Raw genomic sequence first — 8,497 nt, 5'->3', positions numbered from 1 at the left:
GAAATAGCAAAACGCTACCTGTACTTATTGCCCTATAACGTGCAGAAAAAAAGCAAAAAAACATTGGGTATTTCTAATTTCTAATATGATAAAATTAATGGTATCTAAAGAAAGCCCTGTTTGTCCTGAAAAAAACAATATATAATATGTGTGGGAGCACGAAATGAGAAAGAAGAAAATCACAGCTAAACAGCAACACCGAAAAATGTTAAAATAGCAATTGTCCCACAATATACGAGTAATAACCCCTATTGTCCTTAGGGGGTTATAATCATGTCTTCTAACATGCATTTGGAAAGAATACATTGGAAAAATTAAAAGGTCCGTCTTCCTTTGCCTTTTTATAGCCATGCAGCACACTTGAAATGCATAATCTAAACAAACAGTGCTGCCAGCAACGTTATACTTTCTGCAGCTGAATGATAAAGGGTTTAATCACTAAAGAGTTGCGGTATTAACTCCTTGACTTCATTATCCATTATATATATGTCTAACCCCAGCAAGCGTCTTCTTTAGGAAGAACTTGGCTGGCTCTGTATAATGCATAGGTAAATCGGTGTGGTTTCTTCAAATTCTCAGATATTAAATTATGCGTTACACAAGGCCCTTCTTGCTGGAGGAACTTGCCAATGCTGGCAATTCATAAAGAATAGTGAAGTGGGATGTTGAAACCACAATTCTTCTGTGAATAAATTAATATAATCATTCACTGAATTATTTTGTTCAAGAAAAAAACAACAATGTACAACGATTGTGTGGCATACAGTTATTGGAAATCAATTAGTGCACATCCAGATTTTTTTACTAAAAAAAAAAATAATCAATATTTCTGGAGCAGAGGTTAACTAAGCATGAATGATAGACAACTATGCACTATATAGCATTATTATTGTGACACAAAAAAAAGATGTACCTACAATGAACACAGACACACCTGTACTCTGTGTGACTAAAACCAATTCACTTGCACTCAATAGTGATCTTACAGCAACAAATGATATAGTATATGAAAGTGACTTGCCATTGAAAATCTCTCATATGCTATTCCACGGAACCTGGGTAGCATCATTGGTTACTTTTAACCCTTTTAATTGTGGCCTTTTAACCCTTTCCATGCATGAGATTCTACCACCAGCCTTTGCCACAGTTTGTGGTAGTATTTTTATTCCCCCACACAAATTGTACTTCGGGTATAAATTTATAGCTCCAGGTATACATCACCCCAATGTGTGCTGAGCAACATCTCCCAAGTACAGTGATACCACACATGGTTTGTCTAGTGTTTGGGGTTAAAAGGCCACACTTGGGAAATTAGCTTTCCCCCCCCCCCCTATTTTGGTCTGTGCCTATGTTTGAGCCCGGTCACTTCAATTTACCCCATAAAACCATTCATTTTTTTTAAACTAGACAACCCTTGGGTATTTGAAATGCTTTTACTTTAACTCTTTCCATGTCAAGATTTTTGGGGCGGTCACAGCCTGTTCTGTGTCGCTGAATGCCTTTCTATGTCGAGGCATTTCAGAGACACCATTAGCCCCTTCGCGACCTTTGCAGGTTCAGGACCGTCATGACATAAAGGTCACTAAATGACCTTTGAGGGTCCTGAACCGTCAAAAAGTTAAATAAGCTTGTATGGCGGCGGACACCCGTTTTAAAAGCGTTTAGGAGGCGATCAACGATCGCCTCCTAAACTTAAATGGTGTCGCTGGAATGCCTCGATCAGGAGGCATCCAGCGACACCAAACACTTACCTCTGGGTGGGCTGTGACCGCTCCGGAGAGCGGTCACAGCCGCAGCTGCCGGTGTTCTTCGCCATCAGCAAGATGGCGGCCGCCCTGTAAAAGAAACAAACAAGTTTTAAAAGTTCGCTAGACGGTCTCCAGACCCTCTAGAGAACTCTGGCTCCACTTGCAGGTTGAATACAGGTACTGCATTCAACCATGCAAGTCAATGGAGCCCAGCTTTCTAATCACAATGTGATTAGTAAAATATTCAAAAAAAAAAAAAATAAAGTGCTAACATTTAAAAATAATTATGCAGTGATGTCACTAGATGAACCATCCAGTACCAGCAAAATGTGTAAAAAAAATATATAAAAAAAAAAAAAAAAAAATTAAGTTTATTATTTTAAGCAAGTGCTAAAATTTCTCAAAAATCTCAACAAAGAGTTAAAATAAAAGCACTTCAAATACCCAAGGGGTGTCTAATATATAAAAAAATGGCATTTGGAATACCCTGGGGTGTCTAGTTTTCAAAAATATATGGTTTGAATGGGTTAAATTGAGTTAACCGGCTTCAAAGATGTTCCAAAGAGGAGATGGAGGCAGACTGACCAGATTTGTTAAAAAAGATTTGGAAATCATAAAACGCTGCTTGTACTTATTGCCCTATAACTTACAAAAAACAGCAAAAAAAACATAAAAACATTGGGTATTTCTAAACTCAGGACAAGTAGTAGAACCTACTTAGCTAGTTTTTTTACTTGCTTTTTTAGGTGAGTAAAAGATTTTTCAAATAAAAGTCATAAATTTTTTTTTTCAATTTTTCACCATGTTTTTTTTATTTTTTTTTTATAGTAAATAAGATGATACGATCAAAATAATGGTATCTGAAGAAAGCCCATCTTGTCCTGAAAAAAACAATATATAACTTATGTGGGTACACTAAATGGGTGAGGAGAAAATTACAGCTGAACACAAGCACCACAAAAGTGTCAAAACAGCCTCGGTCCCACAGGGTACAAAACGAAAAATGAGCCCGGTCCTTAAGGGGTTAAAGTTTAGGAGGTGATAGTTGATCGCCTCCTAACCTCTTTTAAAACGGGCGTCCGCCGCCATACAGTGTATGGTGGACATTGACGCCCCGGGGAGGGGGCCAATCACGGTGTTGCAGAATGTCTTGACATCGAGGTATTACAGTGACGCCGTTTGGGTGCAGAAGGTATTTTTGATGAGCGCTAATAGGAGTTGCAAGCAGTAAGTGTTAGTGAATAGACCCGAAAATGGCCTGTGCTTTGGAAACCTGCTTTACCTTGTAAAGGATAGTGAATTTCATGTCCTGTATAGCATACAAGCCAATATCACAGAAATTATATTTTTTAAATGAACATTTCATACATCCTTTTAGCCATCATGTACCTCCCTAAAACATCATAGACATCAATACAGTGGCATAATTAGTGAAAGGGGCCACAACTATGAACAGGCCTGCCACCCTAGGGGGCCCAGGCAACCACTTGACCACACTGCATTCCTGCCTCCCCATGCTGGTCCAAAATAGTTCACAACGGGCTTGTCTGACCTGGCAATTTTCACGCAGGGGCCCTGTGGTTTATAGTTACACCCCTGTACCAACTCCCTGCACTTTCCATTCAGAGGGCCATTAGAATACTTGGACAAGTAGTATTTTCTTTTCATGTCCTATTTATGGATTAGAGCTATTCATGGACGTTCTCACACATACACCATGGTGGGCTTTACCCATCAGATTAGGTAGCGACAATTCCTACTGCATAATAAATCTAGCAAGACAGGTAAACAGAAATCAACCCTGTGTGTTACCCCAACAGAGGGAAACCTGTACAGATGAGATTTCTGCACATCAGAAATCTTAGGATTTGATTTTTTTAATTAATTATTTATTTAATACGGTAGTTTTCCTTTTTTTCAATAATATTCTCAGACATACAAATATACAATTCCAAAATAAAATACACAAACTATAAACTGATAGCAAAGTCAGATCGCATGTTAACCTCAATGTTTACCATTTATTGTCTCCAACTAGCTGATTTAATCCTTTTGAACAATTTCTCTGTGGCCTGACATTTTAGCGAATACCTGACGTAACTTCCTATCCCTCTTCCCTCCAATAAATAAATAAGAAATTTCCGTCTTATCTGTTTCAGATTTTAAATATTTCATGTAAATATTCTCAACAATCGTACTTTAAATTGCCAGCTCAGGACCTGTAATTTTGACCCGGTATGGGGTGACATTTAAAGGATTAAATAAAACCAGCCCTAACAAAGATACCTGTATTCATTACTCTTGAGGGCTTTGTGGAGTGGGCAACCACTTTGTCCTGTAACGCACTCTGAAGCGATGCTTTTGTATGTTATATCCCAGAGGCCATCTTTTATTGTTTTAGATAACTCCTAATGTGTGTCTTTTTCATTTTGACCTCTATATTCAGGTCACTTTGCAGCTCTAACTGTATTCATTCTGTCAGTTCTGTCAATAAAGTAAAATCCCTGCCCAGATAATAATCTATTATGTTTACAGCAGCAAAGATTTAAGATTACTATATACACTACCTCTCTATTGTACGTTAATCAGAATCATCTAATATATATATAAAAAAAAACTATTAACATCGGGAACACAGTACTAGCACGCGTGATTACAAATCTCTGCGCCATATCTACTTTTGACGCAATGCGCCGGCTATAGAACACCCGGCCGGTCTTTGGGTCAAGTGTAAACATAACGACAATAATACATTTCAGAAAAAAAGAAACACAGAAAAAAATAAGCGGGACGCACGATATTCAATACACCGCCATGCCTCATAAAGCATATGTTGATCCCTCGCCACCTACACAACGCCCCACCCCTCCATCACACACGACGTGGGTTCTTTGGTTGTTCAACCGGTTCTCGCCGGCTTTTGGCGGCTTGACGTCAATGAGGCACGTTTACCAGCCGTAACCCACACCTTTCCTATGAAGTGCGCCTATATTGATTGGCTGCGGCCATGATAACGTCATGCTCGATATATAAGGCTCGGCTTGTGACGCAAGCGGCCGGCGTTGCTTTCTGCCGTGCGTGAGCCGCGTCCCATGCTGTGTAGTGGTCACGAAGGAGAAACCAGTGATAGGAGGAGGTGGTGGTTGGGGCCGCGTCAAGCGCTTCACTGGAGTCCATCACACCGCACCTCGCGCACGGCACACAGCAGTTTGCTGTATGCCCCATCACCGTCCGCCCCTTTGCTCCTCTACCGCTTCTTCTTAGGAACCGGCTGTATGATTAAGCCACTATCTTCAATGAGTAAGCATATCCCTGTAAGTATTGCTTCTGATCTTTGACATGTGCTTGAGAGAAGCCTTGGTGCTTTTCTCGTATATCGCGATTGGCGCAGCGGCGCTACCCATGAATTTTAGATTTTCATCCTCTGGATGCTATAGACGTGAGAAACCTGCGAAGCGCGTATGCTGTAGAACATGTCACCACGATGGGCCCTTTTCTTTCCCACACTCTACCCTTGGCGCGTTCACACAGCTGCTCGTTGTGCTGACATGGTAGACTTATCATAGATTGTATGTTCGCCCGTGGTTCGTACACAGGGCTGCGATAAGCGTGTTATGTAAGCTGTGCCTACGCTGCCCTCTTTGTAAATATCTCGACTGGTCTCTGCAGTCTTTATTATCCTAATGGCTTCTAGTTACAACGCAGCTGCGTTATCATCGTATGTTTTGTATGAGACCTTATGAGTCTTTTTACTGGTCACCTTGGCATATCCTTTATGTTAAGCGGCACTCTGTATGCCACTGACCTTCTTATTGTATAATTTCTCCACAGTAAGTAACCTTATTTATAGAATGCTGGGGTTTCTGAATGTAGAGACGTTCTCTTAAGATGGTGTTTCCGGTGAATTTTTTTTTTTTTCTTCTTTGCTTTACCGGCGGACATGTATTACACTTCTGACCTAGCCTTTTTTTATCTGGGTATAATAACTGCTTATTGTGCCTGAATGGGTGGGTGATGTTCAGGCAAGTTAGGTCATGTTCAGAGGATCAGTATGTGCTTTTTCGTTTATTCATCTAAATGGTCTGCAGGGGTCAGTAATGGCATCCTGAAATTCGCCTGCTAGTTTCTATACCCTAGTGGTTTTCGATGGGTATACTGCGAAACTCGAACAATTGCGGCCTGTCGGCTATGCTTGGAGTTGTTATAAGTACTTAAAGCCCATGATGAGCTGATATGGCATGGAGAGAACGGCCCATGCCATATCGATTATAAGACGACCCCCCCCAAAATCTGAATATTTATGAAAGAGAGCCTGAATATAAGACTACCCTATAGGAAAAAAGTCTTACCAGTAAATGTTAATTCATGTAAACTATGTGAATCTTTTTTTTTTTTTCTTTTTTTCCCCAAACCTGCCCCCCCCGTTATGCACATCTGCCCTCTGGCTTGCCACTCTGTCCCAGAAATGCCTTAAACCCCCTATATGCTGCTGTGCCCCATGATATGCCATTTGATTCCCTATGTGCCACTCTGCCTCCAGAATTGCTATATACCACTCTGGCATTTAGGGGGTTAAAAGGCATATTATGGGGCAGAGTGGCATATTGGGAGGTATAAGACATTTCAGGAGGCAGAGTGGCATTAAGGGGGTTAAAAGGCATTTCACAGAGCACTCTGCCTCCAGAAATGCCTTATGCCCCCCATTTAACACCTCCTCCAAACTTACCGGAGCTTCTGAGTCCCCGGTGCATAGTCCGGGCAGCATTTAGAGCTCTACGCGATTCATGTAGGCAACTTCCGCTGCAGCCGGAAGGAGGTGTGGTTGTCTGCGTCCATCGCGCAGACCTTCCCCGGCTGTCAGATCACAGGGAACTCGCGTAGAGCTCTACATGGTGCCCGGACAGAAGTACCGGTATGGGGGGGGGGGACAGGAGGATCCAGATCCCCTGCATCGCTGTGGGGATCTGGATCTTAGTCTCAGTCAGACCTAGTTGAGGTCTGATTATAAGACGACCCAGATTATAAGACAAGGGGTATTTTTCAGGGAAAAAAACCTTGTCTTATAATCGAGCAAATACGGTATGTTGAAACAAGCCCTTATTGCAATATTTGTATTTGACGTCCTTGTGTAACTAACTTTGCATACCCTTACATTGTCAACCATGTGAAGGATTGGAAAGTACTTTATAAACTGAAACCATACAGTTCAAAGATGGTCCGGGTCTAGTAATCATGGGGAAAAGTGTATGCGTCAACTACCAACATGCCTTCCATTGTGTTTTCCTTACTGCACAATTCCTGACGCAAGCTGATTATCCTGAAAAACTTGATCAATTTGTTATGTAGGCCTGTGTCAAACATTCCATCCCTTAAAAGGAAACGTAGGTAGGGTATAATTGCCTAGGCTACCTTAAAACTGCCATTTGTAAATGTATTGCGTGAATGTGGTGGTAATCCTTACACATCTTGGAATTTTGCAATTTAAAGGAATATTAGAATGTCTCAGTGAACAACCGTTCCAATAGATGTTTACCTTGCCAGATCTGTACACCTTGGGTAACAGTATGTTATGGGGTTATGACACTCTATTTTGTTTAATATACAAACAAAAGATATAATTGAAACATACCTGATTTTTCAACCATGGAGACCGCTGTTTTGACTCCCCCGTTAAGCAGTTTCTTCCCCTTCTATTAACCGTTGCTCTTTGCGCTACTGATATTTCTGGTATCCTTTATAGGGTTTTTTGGGAGGAATGGGAGAGAACAAATGAACTGGAACTTTATTCGTATGAATTTCAGAGACTACGCCACAGAACAGGTTCCATAAAGAAAACCTCATTAAAAAAAATCAAATCTTCGGCTAAACCTTCACACCAAACACAAGGTGCAAGTTACAGGCGCTAATGTTTTTCAGACCTAATCACCCTGTGAGACACTTCAATGCGGAACAGGCTTTCTCCATACATGGAAATTTCCACAAAAAACTGTCGTTTGAGCAGGAAAAGTTGCCAACCTGTCTCATGGCTAAGAATGTTAGTCTCCAGGTCTCGATATCAAGGCATTCAGCGATGCCATAAACTGACCCCAGTTATAGTGATAACTTTGCCTTAAGATGGCGCCTCCCAATAAAACAAGTTCTCAAAAGGGTCTCTCCAGACCTTTACTCTGAGCTCTCCCCTGCAGGTGGAATACAGGTAAAAAAAACTGGTGTTTGTAATACCCACGGGGTATCTAGCTTTCAGAAATGCATAGTATTAGGTGAATTGAATGGGTTCAAAGATGTCCCCAATAAGAATAAATGCAGACTGGCCAGATGTGGCCTTTAGGCTCCCCCCTCCCAAACAACCTGACCTATGAATGGGTGGTATCGCTGTACTATGCATATCTTGCTGAACACAAATTGAGATGTTTGCATCAAAATGAAAACTCGGGATTCACTTGGCAGAGACCAAAATGCCCGCCCCACACACGTTTTATATTTAAAAAAAACTAATTTATTAAAAGTAACATAAAATTGGATGAAAAAATCAATATATGATTAGCAGCCATCACACTCATCATACCCAGATTCTAGCATGTACAGGCTGACTTGATAGGAGTGTGATTGCTGTTAACAATCAATTAAATTGGACAAAAAAATCAATATTGTGTATAATTGCTGACAGCAATCACTCTTATCATGCCCAGGCAGCCATTACATGCTAGAACCTGAGCATGTTAAAAGAGAATACGGGCTCCCTATGCCAT

The sequence above is a fragment of the Spea bombifrons genome, chromosome 3 (assembly GCF_027358695.1).
Source record: "Spea bombifrons isolate aSpeBom1 chromosome 3, aSpeBom1.2.pri, whole genome shotgun sequence".
NCBI lineage: Eukaryota > Metazoa > Chordata > Amphibia > Anura > Pelobatidae > Spea > Spea bombifrons.
This window is presented reverse-complemented; position numbering follows the sequence as displayed.